General features: G+C 36.0%; 1 protein-coding gene across 4 annotated transcripts in view; it reads left to right on the forward strand.

Moving 5' to 3' along the window:
- The window catches only part of GRM7 (glutamate metabotropic receptor 7), a 769,756-nt gene that overhangs the window by 329,635 nt on the left and 419,433 nt on the right, over window positions 1-20,688 (forward strand). The window lies entirely within an intron of this gene.

Below are 20,688 nucleotides of genomic sequence, written 5' to 3' on the forward strand. Positions count from 1 at the left end.
TAAAGTTTTGAGTTACTACTAAATATTCTTGAAAGGTGCCATTTCAAAGATTCTCTTCTTAAGCTCATTAAATTTTTTCTTTGACCCATTTTAGGACAGGCCTCCGCAATATGATGTTCATGTATTTTTCTGTTGCCTGTAATGAGACTGAACTCTATATTTACTTATTTTCACCCCTCTGTAGAGCCATTTTGATACCTAGTTATTATCTAAGCAATTCCCTCATCAGAATAAAGTTCTCAGTCTTGATGTTAGCAAAACCAGATTTTAAAACTTTTTACTTTAAACCTATGTATCTTGCAAGTTAGCACTAACCAACCACACAATAAACATCAGGAACAGCCTGTGCTTTCTTTTCTTTATATTTACACATGAATGTCCTGAGTATTTGTACATAGTCCTTCATGCACTGTGCCTCTGCAATTTTCTGCTTTTCTGTAAATAGAATTTTTCAGATCTTGGTACATAGGCCAAATCACTCATTACATTTGGCACTGCATTTTCTGTGCATGGTTGGGCACAGAGCCTTTTGCTTCTTAAACTTCTCTGAAGAGATCTATTTATCCTAGTAATTTGGCCACCACCTATGTTGATTCTATGGTACCGATAAGCACTCCTGGTCTCCCCATCATGCTTAAATATGAACCGGGCTTTGTCTCCAACCCTCAAGAATTATGATGGTACAGAGTCTCACCTACACCTCCAGACATTTCACCTAAGCCATCAAGCAGATCCTGCACAGCAACTGGCAACAAAACCCTCATCATGCATCTATATCTTGCTTCTACATGTTGTAGAAAAGATGCAAAGGCGTTCAATTCACACTGGAAACATACTGTTTTTGAGATGCCTGCACAGATAATATTTATTATTTTTAAACTGGGTGCAAAGAGTATAACATATATAATTTATTTTTCACATAAAATTAAGTCTATCTGGAGTTTACATTTTTTTGAAAGAAAAAATGCAACCCGTGAAAAAAAATATTTTCTAGACTTATAATATACAAATTAGATTAATACAGCAAAGGCATCAATATTTATTGGGTACCTAGGTTGCGCCAAACAGTGTTCTAAATCTTTTCAATATTTTGTCTCACTTTATGTCTAAAACAAACATGAAAAAAAATATTGTTGTTTCCTTTTTTAAAAGAAGGAGATGTGATAGATTGACTATAAGTTTTCATGCCTTCCTATATCCATGCCCTATGCAATGTGACTTGACAATAACTTTTATTAAGAGATAGAGTTTTTCTCTAGTGCTTGATTATGGACTATCCTGTGACTTGCTTTGACCACTAGAATGTGGTAGAAATAGACAATATTCCACTTTTTAATCTAGCTCCAGAGGCCTTGCTTACTTCTACTTTCTGTCTTTGAACCCTTCCCAGGTGCCATGGCAACAAGCTCAGGCTAGCCTGGTGCACAATAAGAGATCCACTTTTCATGGCCAAGAGCCAGCCAATCACCAGACATGTGAATGATACCTTTTCTAGAACCCAGACCCAGCCTCTGACCCAGCTGACTACAGACCCATGATCCAGGCCTAAAAGATCAGCCAAGCCCAGCCCAGATCTCAGATCATCAGGACCACCTGTAGATTACTGAATAACAATGTGTGCATCACGTTTCAAACCACTTTGCTTTGGGGGATAGTTTGTTACACAACAGTAGCTATCTGAAATGGGAGGCTCTGTTCCTTTTACTTTTACTTTTCAGTCAACCAATATAGTGATGCTATCAAATTTAGAAAGAAAGAAAGAAAGAAAGAAAGAAAGAGGAAGGAAGGAAGGAAGGAAGGAAGGAAGAAAGAACGAACGAACGAACGAAAGAAAGAAAGAAAGAAAGAAAGAAAGAGGAAGGAAGGAAGGAAGGAAGGAAGGAAGAAAGAACGAACGAACGAACGAAAGAAAGAAAGAAAGAAAGAAAGAAAGAGGAAGGAAGGAAGGAAGGAAGGAAGGAAGAAAGAACGAACGAACGAACGAAAGAAAGAAAGAAAGAAAGAAAGAAAGAGGAAGGAAGGAAGGAAGGAAGGAAGGAAGAAAGAACGAACGAACGAACGAAAGAAAGAAAGAAAGAAAGAAAGAAAGAGGAAGGAAGGAAGGAAGGAAGGAAGGAAGAAAGAACGAACGAACGAACGAAAGAAAGAAAGAAAGAAAGAAAGAAAGAGGAAGGAAGGAAGGAAGGAAGGAAGGAAGAAAGAACGAACGAACGAACGAAAGAAAGAAAGAAAGAAAGAAAGAAAGAGGAAGGAAGGAAGGAAGGAAGGAAGGAAGAAAGAACGAACGAACGAACGAAAGAAAGAAAGAAAGAAAGAAAGAAAGAGAAAGAAAGAAAGAAAGAAGAAAGAAGGAAAGAAAGAAATTATTGAATGCTTCTTGATGTGCAATCTTGTGAAGACCAAAGTTAACTCGTTTGGTTATCAATAAAATTCAGAGGAAAGAATCTTATTTGCATTCACAGATGAGGAAACCGAAGCTTAGAAGAGCTGCCCTGTACCATGTCACTCAGACATCAAGTGGCAGTGCTAGAATTTGAGCACAAGCCTGAAGCCCATGTTCTTTTTCTTTTAGCATTTCTCTTGTCTCCTATCCCCTTCTGATGTTGATGTTTAGCAGTCACCTTAGGAAACATGCCACGTTAAGTAGTCCTTACTATTAGATGCTTTGGAAATCCTACAGAATATCTTAGTAGAAGGTTAATTATTCTTAATAATTACTATTTTTCTTGTCCTTTGCTTTTGGGCCTACATCAGATGGTAGAAACACACAAAACCCCATATCTTCTTTCAAAATCCAATCCCACAGATTTAAGGGATTTATTTCACCTACCATGGATTTGATCAAAATGATATCAATAACAGCACTCTTCAAGTTATGTGACCATCAGTATAAATAATCCTTCTCATTGAAACTTACATTGCATCGGAACTTCTGTGCCTTTCTCCCTGACTTCAGCTCCCATTCTTCATCCCTTTTTGCAGCACGCCATACTTACTTTCTTGTTGCTCCTCAGTCATTCTGCTTTAAGTTCATCATGTTTGCTATTTTCTTTGCATGGAAATAAGTCCAGATCCTTGTGGATACTTCTCTTCGCTCAGTCCAAAGTTTAATCCACCTTCTGAGAGAAGCCTTCATTGTTTAAAATTGACCCTGCAGAACTCTCAACCACGTTCCATTGTTTTACTTTCTTCACTTATCACCATCTGACATTAGAGCAGGGGTATTTTCTGCTTTGTTCACTACTTCACCTTTATTGCTTCCAGTCAGGTTTGGCACACAGAAGAAACTCAGTAAACAATTGTTGACTCAATTGCCTAAAGCATTTTGACGTATTCAATGACAAGGTAGAAATTTGCTCAATACTACTCATGTTCCCTTCTCCTAGACCCTTTACAACTCATGCTCACCTTTCTAAGGCAGAGTCACACTGAGATGCAGTAAGGACATTTGGAAAAAGACAGACCTGACTTATTGGTTATCCTCTAGAAGGCTATGGGAAGCTGTTCTTCTTGATGCCATAGTTTGCTCATCTATTAAATATGACTAATCCCTTCTACCTTATGAAGCAAGTGTGAGTTTGAAATGAGTAACTTATATCAGGCATGTAGCACATTACCCACATTATAACAGGCTCTCAAATAAGTGTTCTCCTATCACTGTCCCTTCTCCTAGCTGTCCAAATTCAAGCCACTTATCTGCATGTGGAGTCTGCATGTGGAAACTTTTTCTCAAAGGACCATACAACTTCTGTTACAACTATTCACATCTGCTTTTGTAATGCAAAAACAGCCTAAATGGATGGGTGTGGCTGTTACATTAAAACTTCATTTACAAAGACAGGCAAATGGCCTGGGAACAACGGTTTGCTGAACCTCTGATCTAGAGTCTATGTTACTGTCTTATATAAGGTTTGTCTTCATTCTGGCTTCTTCCTGGTTTGGCTTGATTTCTAAATTTTGTGGAGCTCAACTGGGGATGAGTCTTCCTGATATTTCACCTTCTATTTCAACTCAGGTTAGGCTCCCCATTCCTACAACTTGCAGTTCCTGCAGAGACCCTCCTAATTGTCCCTAACTCACTACCACCATCTCTTAAGAACATACTTTAAGGGCTGGACACAATGGGAGGAGGGAGACATATTTGGTCTGTGAAATTTTCCTGAAGACTCTCAAAAGACACTGCTTATTTAACTGGGTTTCTAAAGCAGAGGTCTGGGAGCAAGAAACACAGGGGTTAATGCTTTGCACTGCTACTTTCAGCCCCAGGGTTTTCTCTCAGGCTTTAATTCACAAGTTAGTTCTGCCCTTCTGAAATCAGAGCATCACACACTGTACCGAGTAGTCTGGCTGTAACTTTCGATCACATTTTCAATTACTTTTGGCTGCAAGCAATCTCCCAGATTTTAACAAGCATCCTAAGAGCATCCTTAAGGCACTTTTCATTTTTATCAATTAATTTTCCATACCATACTGGAGATAATGTCCAACAATAGCAGATATCTACTATCCCCAGTGGATTTCCATAAGATTTCAATGAGTTAGAAGTGGCAGCAATCTATCATGTATGTTTCATTTTATTTTTCTTATGATTTGATTTCATTCTGCTTTGGCATTTTATCAACGACAACATAGACAGATCTAGGTGGTATAAGACTGAAACTTATTCAGTGTGGTGGGAGGCCTCTAAAATAAAATGTGTGTGTGTGTACATGCGTGTGTGTGTGTGTGTGTGTGTGTGTGTGTGTGTACAGGGCCTTGCAGGGAGTTGTACTAGAGAGGGGCCTTGAACTAAAGCTTCATTAACATCATAGTGCATCATAATCATCCAGGAGTATTTTAGAAATCTATGGATATAGGGCAGAGGCCAGACACTCCAATGCCTCACAAATAATGTGAGGAACTGAACTAAGTGCATGTACTGTCATGGGGTAAGTAGAGGTACTCTGATACCCTGGAGAAGACAAACTTTTTCTTTTTTTTAAATTTCATATTTGTTTCAGACACACAGTAAATTGGCTAGATATTTATATAGTTTATGAAGTGATTCCCCCATTTACTCTATCACCAATCTGGCTCTACACGTAGCCATTACAGTACCATTGACTATATTCCCTATGCTGTACTCTATGTCCCTGAGATTTTTGTAACTACTAATTTGTACTTCTTCATCCCTTCACCTTTTTCTCCCAGCCCCATACCCCAACCCCTCTTCCCTCTGGCAGTCACCAGATTGTCCTCTATATCTGTGAGTCTGTTTTCATTTACTTTGTTACTTTTGTTTCTTAGATTCTGCATATAAGTGAAATGATGTGGTATTATTTTTCTCTAATTTCACTCAACATAATAACCTCTAGGTCTATCCATGTGGTTGCAAATGGTAGAATTTCATTTTTTATGGCTGAGTAATATTCCACTGTATATATGAACCATAACTTCTTTATCCAGTCATCTGTTGATGGATGTTTAGGTATATCTTGGCTACTATGAATAGCACTTCAGTGAACATAGGGTTGCATAGATCTTTACAAATTAGCATTTTTGTTTTCTTTGAAAAAATATCCAGAAGTGCAATTATTGGGTCAAAGGGTAGTTCTAGTTTTAATTTTTTGAGGAAACTCCTAACTATTTTCCAGAGTGTGTGTACCATTTTGAAATCTCACCAACAGTGTATGAGGGTTCCCTTTTCTCCACATCCTTGCCAACACTTATTTTTTGATTTATTGATGATAGATATTCTGACAGGTGTGAGCTGATATCTCATTGTGGTTTTAATTTGTATTTCTCTAAAAATTAGTGATCTTGGGCATCTTTTTATATGTCTATTGACCATCTGTATATCTTCTTTGGAGAGACACCTATTCAGGTCTTCTGATTATTTTTTAATTGGAGTGTTTGTTTTTTTTGTTGTTGTTGGATTGTATGAGTTCTTTATAAATTTTTGATATTAACCCATTATCAGATGTATCATAGGTATCTTCTCCCATTCTATAGGTTGTTTTTTTGTTTAGTTGGTTTCTTTTGCTGTGCAAAAACTTTTTAGTTTTATGTAGTCCTATTTATTTTTTCTTTTGTTTCCCTTGCCCCAGGAGATATGTTAGAAAAAAAATCATTAATAGCAATAATGGAGAGTTTACTGCCTATGTTTTCTTCTAGAAGTTTTATGGTTTCAGGTCTTACATCTAAGTCTTTAATCCATTTTGAGTCTATTTTTGTATATGGTCTAAGAAGGTGGTCCAGTTTCTTCTTTTTCTTTTCTTTTTTGCATATATCTGTCCAGTTTTTCCAACATCATTTGTTGAAGGAATCATCTTTACCTCATTGTATATTCTTGCCTCCTTTGTCATAGATTAAACCACCATATAAATGTAGATTTATTTCTTGGCTCACTATTATGATCTGTTTTTATGCCAGTATCATGTTGTTTTGATTACTCTAGACTTATAGTATAGTTTGATATCAGGTTGTGTGACACCTCCTACTTGTGTTCATTCTCAAGATTGCTGCGGCTATTCGGAATCTTTTATGGTTCCATATAAATTTTTGGATCATTTGCTCTAGTTCTCTGAAAAATGCCATTGGTTTTTTGATAGGGATTGCATTAAATCTATAGATTGCTTTGGGTAAAATGGACATTTTAACAATGTTGATTCTTCCGACTTATGAGCAAAATATATGCTTTTATTTATTTGTATCTTCTTCAATTTCTTTTTTCAATGACATGATTTTTCAAGAACAGGTCTTTTACTTCTTTGGTTAATTTGATTCCTAGGTACTTTATTGTTTTTGATGCAATTGTAAATGGGATTGTTTTTTTAATTTTTCTTTCTAAGTTCATCATTGGTGTATAAAAATGCAGCCAACTTCTGAATATTAATTTTATATCCTGCTACTTTGCTGAATTCATTGATTAGTTCTAACAGTTTTTTGGTTCTCTATATCATGTCATCTACAAATAATGACACTTTTACTTCTTGCTTTCCAATTTGAATGCCTTTTATTTCTCTTTCTTGTCTGATTGCTGTAGCCACAACTTCCAATGCAATGTTGAATAGAAGTGGTAAAAGTGGGCATCTTTGTCTTGTTCCCGATCTTAAGGAAAATGCTTTTCCCCATTAAGTATGATGTTAGCTGTATATTTGTCATATATGGCCTTTATTATGTTAAGATATGTTCCCTCTATTCCCACTTTGCTGAGAGTTTTTAACATAAAACGGATGCTGGATTTTGTTGAACGCTTTTTCTGTATCTATTGATATGATCATATGATTTTTACCTTTTAACTTGTTAATGCGATGCATCATATTAATTGATTTACAGATATTGAATTAACCTTGCATCACAGGAATAAATACAACTTGATCATAGTGTATGATATTTTTAATGTATTGCTTAATTTGGTTGCTAATATTGTGTCGAAGGTTTTTGTATCAATGTTCATCAGGGATATTGACCTATAGGTTTCTTTTTTTGTTATACCTTTGTCTGGGTTTGGAATCAGGACAATGGTGGCCTAGTAAAAAGGATTAGGGAGACTTCCTTCCTCTTCAATTTTTTGGAATATTTTGAAAAGAATAGTTGTTAGTTCTTCGAATGTTTGGTAAAATTCACCTATAAAGCCATCTGGTCCAAGACTTTTGTTTTTTGGGAGTTTTTTGATTACCAATTCGATTTCATTGGTGGTAATCAGACAGTTCAGATTTTCTTTCTTCTTGACTTAGTCTTGGGAGATTATATGTTCCTAGGAATGTATCCATTTTTTTTTTCCAGATTGTCCAATTTGTTGGCATATAATTGCTAGCAGTGTTTTCTTATAATCTTTTGTATTTCTGTGGAATCCACAGTTACTTCTTCTCTTTCATTTCTGATTTTATTTATTTGGTCTTTTTTTCTTGATGAGTCTGGTTAAAGGTTCATTAATTTTATTTATCCTTTCAAAGAACCAGCTCTTGTTTCATTGACCTTTTATATTGTTTTTCAAGACTCTATTTCATTTATTGCTGCTCCAATCTTTATTATTTTCTTCTTTCTACTTACTTTCAGTTTTGTTTGCTATTCTTTTTCTAGTTCTTTTAAGTGTACTTTTAGGTTGTTTATTTGAGATTTTTTTTTTTTTTTAATTTCTTGAGATAGGCCTATTTTGGTATGAATTTCTCTCTTAGGACTGCTTTCATTGTGTCTCATGGATTTTGAGTCATTGTGTTTTCATTTTCATTTGTCTCTAGGTATCTTTCAATTTCTCTTTTATCTCACTTTTTAACCATTCATTGTTTAGTGGCATGTTTTTAGCCTCCATGTGTTTGTGTATTTTCCAGTTTTTTTCTTATAGTTGATTTCTAGTTTTATATCATTGTGGTTGGACAAAATGTTTGATATAATTTTAGTCTCTTAAATTTATTGATACTTGTTTTGTAGCCTACCATGTGGTCTATCCTGGAAAATGTTCCATATGCAGTTCAGAAGAATGTATATTCTGCTGCCTTGGGGTGAAACACTCTGAAAATATCAGTTAAATCTATCTGATCTAGTGTATCATTTAAGGCTGCTATTTTCTTTTTGATTTTCTGTCTGGAATATCTGTCTATTGGTTTCAATAGGATGTTAAAGTATCCTACTATGAGTGTATTGCTATCTATCTCTCCCTTTATGTAAGTATATAATTGCTTTATATATGTAGGTGCTTCTGTGTGGATGTGTGTATGTTTACTAGGGTTCTGTCCTCTTGTTTATCTATCCCTTTATCATTATGCAATGCCTTTCTTTGTCTCTTATTACAGTTTTTGTTTTAAAGTCTATTGTGTCTGATACAATTATTGCTACCCCAATTTTTTTCATTTCCATTTGCATGAAATATCTTTTTTCATTCCCTTTACTCTCAGTGTGTGTGTCATTTGATCTTAAGTGGGTCTCTTGCAGTTAGCATATGCATGGGTCTTGTTTTCTTATCCATTCAGCTACCCTTTGTCTTGTGATCGGACCACTTAATCCATTTACATGTAAAGTGGTTACTAATAGGTACATAGTTATCGCCATTTTATTATTCATATTTATGGAGTCCCCCCCTTTTTTTTTTTTATGAAAGTCCCTTTAACATTTCTTGTAATATTGGCTTGTTGGTGATGGATTTCTTTAGCTTTTTCCTGACTGGGGAGCTCTATTTCACCTTCCATTTTCATTGATAGCCTTGCTGGGTAGAGTATTCTTGGTTGTAGGTTTTTTGTTTTCCATTACTTTGAATATTTCTTGCCAATCCCTTCTGGCCTGCAAAGTTTCTGTTGAAAAATCATCTGATATTCTTATGGCAGCACCCTTGTAAGTAATTATCTGCTATTCTCTTGTTGCTTTTGAGATTCTCGCTCTTTGTCATTAACTTCTGGCATTTTAATTATGGTGTGTCTTGGTGTGGGTCTGTTTGGGTTCCTCTTGTTTGTGATTCTTTGTGGTTCTTGGACTTGTATGTCTAATTCTTTTGCCAGGTTAGTGAGTTTTCTGTCATTATGTCTTCAAATAGTTTACCAATTCCTTGCTCTCTCTCTTCTCCATCTGGTGCTCCTAGGATGCAATGTTGGTATACTTGATGTTATCCCAGATATTTCTTAAACTTTCATTTTTTTAAATTCTTTTTCTTCTTTTTGCTGTTCCAACTGGGTGTTTTCTGCTACCTTGTCTTCCAACTGTTCATTCAATCTCTGTTTCATCTAATCTACTGTTGATTCTTTCTAGTGTATTCTTCATTTCAGTTATTATAATCTTTATTTCTGACTGTTCTTTTTTATGATCTCTATGTCCCTTTTTTATACTTACTATCTCTTTGTTAAAGTTAACTTAGGGAGAGATCATCTATTCTCTCCCTAAGTTAATTGAGCATCCTTTAACCATTCTTTTGAACTCCGATTCTGGTAGGTTGCTTGCCTCCATTTTGTTTAGTTTTTTTTTTTTTTTTTTTTTGGAGTTTATTCCTGTTGTTTCATTTGTAACATGTTTCTTTGTTTTCTCATTTTAGTTTTTTCTCTGTGTTTGTTTCTGTGTGCTAGGAAAATTTGTTTCATCTCCCAGCCTTGGCTTGATGGCATTATGTAGTAGGTGTCTTGTGTGGCCCACTGGCGCAGTCTCCCTAATCACCTGTGCCAGGGGCTCTGGGTGTGTTCTTTGTATGGGTTGTGTGTGTTCGTTATAGCTAAGCGTTTATTGCTGTTAGCATGTCATTGTATGGGATTGACTCTGGAACTGACTGGCTTTGGAATTGGCCACCCCCACAGGGTATGAGTTGTTGTGTGGGGGTTGAGACCTTGGAGTGAAATGCGCCCCGGCAGGCTCATGTTGAGAACATCCTTTGAGACTGCCGCATATGGAGTTAGTCAGGTGTTGCTCTGTATGTCCTGGCACCAGATTCTGGGTGTGTTGGTTCTGTGGCCACTTGGGAAGGGCTCCCAAGTTGGCCAAGGTTAGCTACTGCCTTTCATTGCTTGGGGGTACCTGGTGGGAGCTACAAAGTTATCTGTGGATGGTTGCTGCCTATGATGAATCTGAAATCAAGTGGAAGAGAAAATGCTACAAGCTGAGATGGTTACCCCCAGTATTGAGCCCAGGGTAGCTTAGCAAAAGAACCAGTGTACCGCAAGGCCTGAAGCTGCCTTCCAGCCACCTGTAAGACTTTGCAGGTGGAAGAGCCTTTGGGTGATACATGAGTTGGGTGGTGCAGGGTCCTAAGGAGTCACCGGGGTATAGTGTGCAGATTTCCCCTGGCCAATACAGTATCAATTTTCATGCTAGAGCTGTCTCTGTGGTTTCCTGTAAAAGTCTCAGATTGCAGCAAGGTCAGCCGCTTCCTGCCTTGAGCCCACAGATACCTGAAATTCATTCAAGAAATAGTATAGCTCAGGCAGGGCTTGTGCCCTGCCACCAAAAGTCTTTCCCAGGATGCACAGGCCATGTGTGGGCCACACAAGCTGAATGTTGTTGTTTGCTGACAAATTTGCGGCCCAAGAAAAGCACAGGGTGGGGATGATCACCTGAGAATGCGCTTGCCATGGGTAATTTGTGGGTTGGGTAGTGTGTGGGGTCTCAGGGAGACACAGGGTAGAGCGAGCAGATCCCCTCAGGCCAATCAGAATTGTTGTCATTGCTGTGTCTGCAGGCTCCTGCAAAAGTCACAGGTCACAGTGAAGCCAGCTGCTGTCTGAATCGGCCCTCAGACTCCTGTGGTCCACTCAAGAGACACTGCAGCTCATGCTGGCACCAGTGGTCCACCACTAAATGTGTCCCCTGAAATGTGCAGGCCACACAAGCTAAGGTTCATTGTCTGCAAGGAGTACATGGTCCCTGGAAGGGGTGAGCGGGGACAGCTGCATGGCAACAGACCTGCACAGGGAATTTGTGGGTTGAATGGGACAGGGTCTCAGGGAAACATGGGGTGGGGCTGGCCAATATCATCAGGCCAGTGCAGCTTCAGAATCAGTCCTAAGGGAGGAGGATTCAACATAGGCAAGATGGCACCTGTGCGCAGACTGCCCCAGAGGGCGACCCAACAGTGGAGCAATGGTGGCTGTCTCTCTAGCCATTACTCTGGCACCACATATCTCAGTCTGTCCCTCTATATCTCTTGCACCTCCTGAGCTGCAGACCCTCCACTGGAGCCCATAGTGAGTGTCTGCAAGTGAGCGAGCCTGTTTGCAGGCCCTTTAAGCAAGGCCACTGGGGTTTCACATTCCTTCTGTCTCACCCAAAGGGCCAGAATCTCCACTGATTTTTACAGTCATGTTCTGTGGGAACTCTTCTTCCCAGAACTGGAACCCTGTGCTGGAGAGACCCTGTGTAAGGTTAGGGTTCCTTGTTCCTTCAGAGAGGCCTCTGCAGCCACATTGTCCCTTGTGGTGCTCAGCCATCATGCACAGGTGTGGGATCAGCCCACTTTGTGCCTCTACCCCTCCTACTGGTTTCAATGTGCCTTTTTAAAAAAATATTCTCAGATGTATGTGTTTTTATCAGCTAGACTTCAGGTGGTTCTCCACATTGATTGTTTTATAATTTGGTTGTAATTTTAATGTGGTCCTAAGAAGAGACAAACCTGGTTTTTACCTAGCCTGCCATCTTGACACTTATTCTGACAAAACTTTACTAAAGAAGTCAGCTACTGTTCCTCTCCAGATGATTGTGAACATGAAGGAATGTGGCTCCGCATTGACACATCTTGCGATGATTTAAAGCGTCTGGATATGACATTTTTTAAATCTGAATGTTCTCAATTTAATATGCACCAAATAAACGTCTGTTGAGAGTAAATTCAACCCACTGACTTATAGTTTGTGACCTCTAAAATAGTTTTTATGTTTGCAAAAAGGCTGATTGTCAATGTAGTCTGAAATATGAATGTAAGAATTATATAGCTGCTAATATATGGTTACATGTTGGCATATTGAAGGTCTAGCTTGTAAGAAGAACCATGTATTTCACTCAACCCTCAAACTTGAAACATCCATCAGCAAACTAAGTCTCCCACTTGTAACGTTAATATAAGATTAAAAAGTCTGTTTGGTTTTTCCATTGCTTTTCAGGAAAATTTCAATCTTGCCCCTGCCAGCTTATTTCTTCAGTCATTCTCTCTCACATGGTTCTTAGCACAGTGACTGGCACATAAATAAGTAAATAGTATATGGTTGTTGAATTAAGTAAAATGTAATTTAGCCAAAGTTTTCTTTAACTTCGACCTTTCTTGCTTGATCTCAAATTTGAGAGTGCCCTAATCAATGAACAACATAGCACATTTCATTTCATCAGAAATGTTTGATTTTGAATTTTACGTAGATTGTAAATAAAGGTGTCTATGTGGATTACAAACATTTGAATGCTAATAACAGTAATATTAATAGTAATAATAATAATTATACTGATAACACTGATAAGAATAACTATTGCTTATATATGTACTACACAGTTTTGAGTGCTTTACACATATCAATTTATTTACTACGCAGAACTGACATTTTTTATTTATGGAGAAACTTACTTTTTAAAATTTAAGTTAAGAATTTCTAAAAATTGTGAAATAAGACCATCTCATAAACCTGAGGTCAAACAAGGAAAAGGAAAAGTTAATGGAAAGACTATTTACTTTGTATTAAATATACTCATCGAATATATTTTGGTTACCTACTATGAGGAAGATGCTTGGCTAAACACCAGGCTACATACTTGGGTGAGCTAGTGAATAAAGGAGTCCACAGATGAGAGACTGATCCTAAATTTCCAAAACCATTCTTATCTTCTATCAGTATGAAAAATGGGAGATTTAAGGATCTGGTGGTACTTCAGGTTTGCCAACTGAGTAAGTCACATGGTTCCTCTAACCAACTTTCCAGGGCACATCTCCAGATTTCTATGTATGCACAGATGTATGTGTTTGTTGTTAGAACACTTCAGAGATCTGCCAGCTTTGAGGGTCTCAGCTCTGTCATTATATCCTAGGAACAAATTTCTCAGCATTGCTGGTAAATAGTGACAATAGCTACACCTGTTTTTCCTGTGTTCTCTGTGGAAATTCGTTTTTACCTATGCAATGTTTTTATAGCTTCAATAAAATGGGATGAAAACAATGTCTTTATTTCTGAGAAAACTGAACAGGCACTGGTACCACCAACTAGGCTGTTAATTTATAACCCCTTTTTGTGTTAATTCTTTTTATCTGATTCCCTGCAGGATATATCTTAGCATTAGGATAAGATTAAACAAAGATGTCAACTTAAATGATGATTCTCTGACTGGCTAGAGCTAAATGATCCAGAGAAATAGCATGTGCTGTTTACTTCCCAGGGAGCCCATAGGTTCACAATATGAGATCTATGGATAAACATCTCAAATTAGATGACCATGGTTGAGTGTAATGTGGCAAAAGAACCTGTTTGATTCATCATAAAATAATCAGATTTAGAATTGTCTCTCTTATCTTTAAAATGCTGGAGTTGGACTAGAGAATGAGTAAGGTCTCTACCAGCATAATGCGAATATGACATGTCCATATTCAAACTATGCCTTGCCTTATGTATTAGACTGAATATCATTGCTTTTTTCTTTTGTTGGCAACTTCAGATCATTGTGTTGCACATGTGAATGCATTGTTGAAAGTTGGTATTAGTCAAATGATGGAAACTAATGTTGGTAGGGCCTTTAGACTCTTTATCTATTTTGGAGTTTGAGACATAGTATTTTCTTAGAACCGCTGCTACCTGAAATCACCTAGGTTTCAGATGAAGGAAAATGATCCATTTTGGAATTATATTTATTCAAATTCATCTTTAGTATCCCTGTGTGTTCCAGGGTTGTGTGTTAAGTGTCTCTGTATTTGTTAATTATTCCTTTCCATTTTTTTTCTTTTAGTGTTGATATAACCCATTTCTCCTTACGATTGTACAATATAGTTTTGGACTTTGATATTGGAATTTTGCAGCCAAAATTGACAACGTGGAGTCATAAACTGGTATAGAATAAAAATCTTTTAAAGATACCCTTGCAGCTTTCTAATTTTTCAAATGATAAAAATGAAGTTCAGAAATAGTAAATGATTTGTTTAAGGCAGTGCTTTCCAAACATTTTCATAGTAATGCACAGATGGAACATAATGATATGATTATGACAAACTGGTGTAATGTTTTGAGACTGTTAGTGGCTATAGCTGACCAATCCAGTGACTCCAGTGACTGTGAACCTTTTCTGGCCTTTCGGAAGCCTGAAAAATTAAGCTCTAAGTATATTTTTTCTCATTTATGACACATTCTATAATATGCCATTTGCAAAGCTCTGGGCTAAACTCAACTGGTATCAATCCCCAGTTTGCATTGGCTTAAGTAAAATGATATTTATTGCCTCATGCAATATAGGAAAAGTTGAGGCTTAACGCCTCAACTTTTGATCAAGGAGATCAAACTTCTCATCAAGATTCTTCATTCCTTCACTCCAATTGGCTTCTTTCTCATTGTAAGTTGGCACCATTTTCAGGAGGTTGATAATTTCATAACAGCAACTAGACTTTTTAGCAATTCCAGACTTTTCAAACTCCTGGGTTAAAATCCTACAAGAATGAGAAGCTCTTTCCCAGGATTCCTATAGAAATTCTTTTGGCATCTCTGTGGATTTGATTGGAACACAAACCTATTCCTAAACCAATCAATGTGCTCAGGAGAATATAGTTCACTAATTGCCTTAAGCTAAGTTCAAGCAATTTACCTTAGAGTCTGTGTGAGCCTAAATTAAATGGGACAAAGGCAACTCCTGAAAGTAAAACTACAAACCACTACCAAAAGAAGGGAGAATGGGTGGCTGGTAAAAATAACAAGATGTCTCCTATACTCTAAAACTTAGGTTTTCTTATTTTTATATCATTACAACATTTTTATTACATTATATTCTTGAGAGAATATAATGTAATAAAACTTAAAAATGACTAAATGGAAATCTAGAACTGAAAAATGCAATATTTAAAGTCACAAATGGGATTAACAGCATGTTGGACATAACAGATCTTTTGATCAATGAGGAAAGGTAAACAGGAATTATCTAACTGAAGCCCAGATTGATTGAAAAAACTGAATGAAACCCCAATAACCTGTGGGATAACACCAAGTTGCATACATGGCAGTTTGGAGTTACAAAAGGGGAAGAGAAATGAAAAGAGGCAGAAAATATATTGGAATAAATAATGGAAAAAATGTCTGAAAATAATGAAAAACAATAGCTTCTAGATCAAAGAAGCTTACTGAACCTCAGCCATGATAATACAAAGAAAATAATATCTAGGCACATCATGATCACGCTACTGAAAACAAAACAAAATGCAATGCTTAAAGTAGGCAGAGAGAAGAGAGACATTAGAAAAGCAAAAAGGAAAAACTGGTAAGCAACACCTGACTTATTGTGGGAACCAATAAAGTATCCTTAGAATGCTGAATTGGAAATGAAGAAAAGAGATAAGAAAACCCTTAAATCTAGAATTCTATATTCAGATAGTTAATTTTATGTCAGCTTGACTGGGCTAAGGGATCCCAGTAAGCTGGTAAAGTATTATTTCTAGGTGTGTTTGCGAGGGTGTTTTTAGAAGAGATTAGCATTTGGATTGGTAGACCCCAAATAAAGAAGATTGCCCTCACCTGAGTGGGTTGCCATTATACAATCAATTAAGGGACTGAATAGAACAAAAAGGTGAAGGTAGGAGGCAGGGCTTTGCTCTCTTCTTGAGTTGAGATATCCACCTTTTCCTGCCCTCAAATATTGGTGCTCCTGGTTCTCAGGCCTTTGGGCTTTGGCCAAGACTTAAGCCACTGAACTCTCTTGGTTCTCAGGCCTTTGGTCTTGAACTAGGACTTATAACATTGGCTCCCCTAGTTCTCAGGCCTTCAGGTTTGGACTGGAATTACATCACCAGCTTTCTCGGGTCTCTAGTTTGCAGACAACAGATCATGGGACTTCTTAACCTCTATAATTGCATGAACCAATCCCTCACAATAAATCTTTCTCTGTCTCTCTCTCTCTCTCTGTCATACACACACACACACACACACACACTTTGTTTCTGTTTCTATGGAGAACCCTAATTATTGACTAATACAGTATTCTTCAAAAATGAAGATGGATTAAAAGCATTCACAAATACGAAAGTTGGAAGAATTAATTCTCAACAAACATGCACTAAAAGAAACAACAAAGGAAATTATTTAAGTGTAAGGAGAATGATACTTAACGAAAATTTGGATTTTGAAAAAGAATGAAGAACATTAGAAATATAAATATATGGGTGAATAGAATCACTATTTTTTCTTCTCTTAAATTTTTTAAAATTACAATTCACTAGGCAAAGCAAACATAATAGCAATGTTTTTGGGGGTTTAAAACATGAGGAAATAAAAATCATAGTGATAGTAAATAGAATTATTTACTTGTAATTTTTTAAATTGAAAGTGCCTTTTGAAATAGCATCAGAATAATAAAACAGAGTAATAAATTTAACAAATATGTATATGAATTTTACCCTGAAAATTTGAAGACATTGCCAAGAAATTAAAGAAAATGTAAATAACTGAGAAATAGAACTTTTTCATAATTAGAAAGACTTACTATTACTAGTTAGACTTTAAGTGCATCTTTAAAAAAATCTTTTCTCTTTTTCATGAGAACTTGAACTTGGTCTCAAAACAAATTCGGATACATCTGACTATAGTGACAGTTGATTAGCAACCAAAAATTATTAGATTTCTACAAAGTTTTCTAGCTCTGCATCCCTGGAAATGTGAAAAAGATGAAATATCAGCTGTATGGTGAATGTGACCTCAGATTAGCGCATTGCATCTGCTTGGTAGTATAAATTCTTGGTAGAAAGCTTTAACTTTGGACTTTCCCTTAGTGAGGTGAATCTTATGCATTGGGGTGTCTCTTGCAGGATCCCTGGAAACTATATCTATAAAGTTGTTACAAGAGATATTGGCTCCTGAGTGCATTGAGCTTCTAAGAAAGGTGGACCTCACATCCACAATGGGGATCATGTATTCTTTCACCTTGGCTGTTATCACTTGGTAGATCTAAGACAATAATTCCTGAATGGTCACTTAAACAGGTATAAGAACTACTTCAACTGAGCAGAAATATCTGACTCTACTCTGCTGCTAATTTCTTGCCTGATCTAAATCTTCTGAGTATACTGGTCCTAGGTATGGCCTATTTGGGCCTTGTGTTTCTGAATAAGAAGGCTCTCTGGTAGATAGACATCACTATATAAATTCTCCAATTGATCTATAAATTCACTACAATCCCAGTCAAATTCCCAAAAGGGTTTTCTTGTGTTGAGATTGTACAGCTAATTCTAAAATTTATAGGGCAATACAAGTGATGTAGAACAGACAATAGCCAAAACAATCTTGAAAAAGGAAAACATGATTGGAGAATTCGAATACCAGATTTCAAGACCTATTATAAAGCTACAGTAATCAACACAATGTCACATTGGCATAAGGATAGAAAAATAAATCAATGCAATATAATAGAAAGTCCAGAAATAGGGCCATACACGTCAATTAATTTTCTACAAAGGCACCAAGATAATTCAATAGGGTTAGAAATATCTTTCTTTTCAACTTATGTTGCTTGAACAAATACATGTAAATGAACTTCAACCTTACCTCTCAACATACATAAAAATTAATTAAAATAATAAATATAATTGTAAAAATTAAAAAGTGGAAGTTTTTAGGAAAAAGAACACATAAGAATATGCATAATCTTAGGGTAAACAAAGATTTCATAGCACATAAAGCACTGATTATAAAAGAAAAAATATTGATATATTGGACTTTGTCAAAACGAAAAGTAATGCTCATCTGAAAGATAAACCACAGACTAAAAAGAAAAAAAATTAAAAATATATGTAGTGTTTCATAAATAAAGAATGCCTACAAATCAATTTAAAAAATCTAGTGATAAAAGGTCAAAGACTTAATGAAAACTTCAAAAGGAAACATACAAAAGGAAAATAAGCATTTGAAAAAGTACTCAATGTCATCATCAGGAAAATTCCAAATAGAACTGCAACGATAGGCCACCTTATAAGCACTAGAATGGCTAAAACTAAAACTAAAAACAAACAAAAAGCTGACAATACAATGTTGCCACAGTGTAGAACTCTCATATCACTGGTATGAGCATAAAATGGTGCAGTAATTTTAGAAAAATGTTTGGTAGCTTTTATAAATACATACCTGACTGTAACCCAGCAACTTTACTTCTAGTCTTTACTTAAAAAAAAAGAAAGCATGTGTCCACTTAAGACTTGTACAGAGATGCTCTTAGCAGCTTTATTCACAATAACTAAAACTAAAAGTGACTCAAATGTTAATTAACAGCAAAAAATATTTTGTGCTATATCCATACAAGGGAATACTATTCAGTAAAAAAAAAGGAATTAAGTATCAATACATCCAGCAGTATGGATGAATCTTAAAAACTGATGGATAGAAGAAGCAAGACACAAAAGAGCATACTGAGTAATTCATTTTTATGACATTCTTGAACTGTCAAAGCTCATGAGGTGATAAAAATCAAGACAATGCTTGCCTTTGAAGGAAGTGGGTTAACTGAAAAAGGAATTTTGGGGAGCTATAGACATGCTTGCTGTCTTTATTATGTTGGCAGTTATACATTTGTCAAAACTATTGAACCTGAAACAAAAATCTGTGCATTATAAGTTATTCCCAATTAAAAATATCTATTGGGAATGAAATTAACCAGTTTGGGTTAATTTTATCCAGGATAATAAGGTGGTTTTGAGTTCTGGCTCAATAGTAAACAATTTTAGCTTCAAATAATAAATCTACACTTTCTATGTGGTTTTGAGTTCTGGCTCAATAGTAAACAATTTTAGCTTCAAATAATAAATCTGCACTTTCTATTGACCAATGATACAAACACTCTACGCTTTAGATATCCCATCTGTAAGTCACCTATATAAGACACTTATTTGGAAAATTAACTGAGACAAAAAGTGGTTAGTATCTGAGGCATAGGAGATTATCAATGAAGGTAGTTGCACCTCTTATTGTTTTTATTATCACCTTTATCATTCATAAGTGGATATCAGATAGACACCACAACAGTTTATTAAACATCAACCATATTAAAAATCTAGGAGAACAATAGATAATAGATAGATAGATGATAGATAGGCTTAGATATAGACATAGATACAGATGTTTATATCAATCTCAGTCTTACTCTGGAATTTACATATGGTCTTATAGAATTCTGTAAAGTGACTTAACTGAATTATATGTTAAATTTATATTGATATTTATCTATACATTGTTTGGCATAGCTTTCTTGAGGTCCTCAAAAAAAATTTTATGACCTGCCCATAATGATTAATTATATCTATTCATGGAATTATCTTCATGACATATTTTATTCCAGACAGTTAACCAGCTTTTGAAAGTAAAAACAAAAGAACTTCAGAGCATATATATAAATGTTATTCTACCATCTGTAGATATCTTAGCATTTTTTTCTTGGGCTTCATTTAGCTTTTACAATTCCTGATAATTTTTAGAGTGAGATAAATGAGGAAGGAGAGGGCAAGATTTCTCTATATTATTTGGGACAGAATAATTCTATGTTTTATCAGCCATATACTTAGAGACAATTAGGAAATGTGGGTAGGAAGCATTTGGAATGCTTATCTTCAAAAGTATAATGTTTGTGCTTTTAAAAATTAAATATGGGTTAATAACATGGGAACTGACTCTGACAAGGGAAAATGAAATTAGATTTAGAGGTAAAAAAGAACATGACTAAATAAATCACTTCTTAATCACCAAAATAAAAAAGTATTGGCATAGACAAATCACCACATTAGAATGGGCTTTCTTCCAGAATTTGCCATGAAAAATCTGTGGAAATACACAGGATGGATGTTTCTGTATTTGTCATAATATAGATATTGCTGTGTGTCAGAGAGATCAGAAATAACATAATAAGCACAAGAAAGAGGTATGTCTCTGTCTCACTAATGTCTGAATGGCTCTGTCTGCAAGTCATCAGGGACCCAAACTAGTTCTGTTTTCTCTACCAGGCCAAAGGCATTTCCCTCACCTGCAAGAATCACACTACCATGTCTACATTCCAACTAGAAAAGTAGACATGGGAAGGAAACAGAACACT

The sequence above is a fragment of the Pteropus alecto genome, unplaced genomic scaffold (assembly GCF_000325575.1).
Source record: "Pteropus alecto unplaced genomic scaffold, ASM32557v1 scaffold75, whole genome shotgun sequence".
NCBI classification, from domain to species: Eukaryota; Metazoa; Chordata; class Mammalia; order Chiroptera; family Pteropodidae; genus Pteropus; species Pteropus alecto.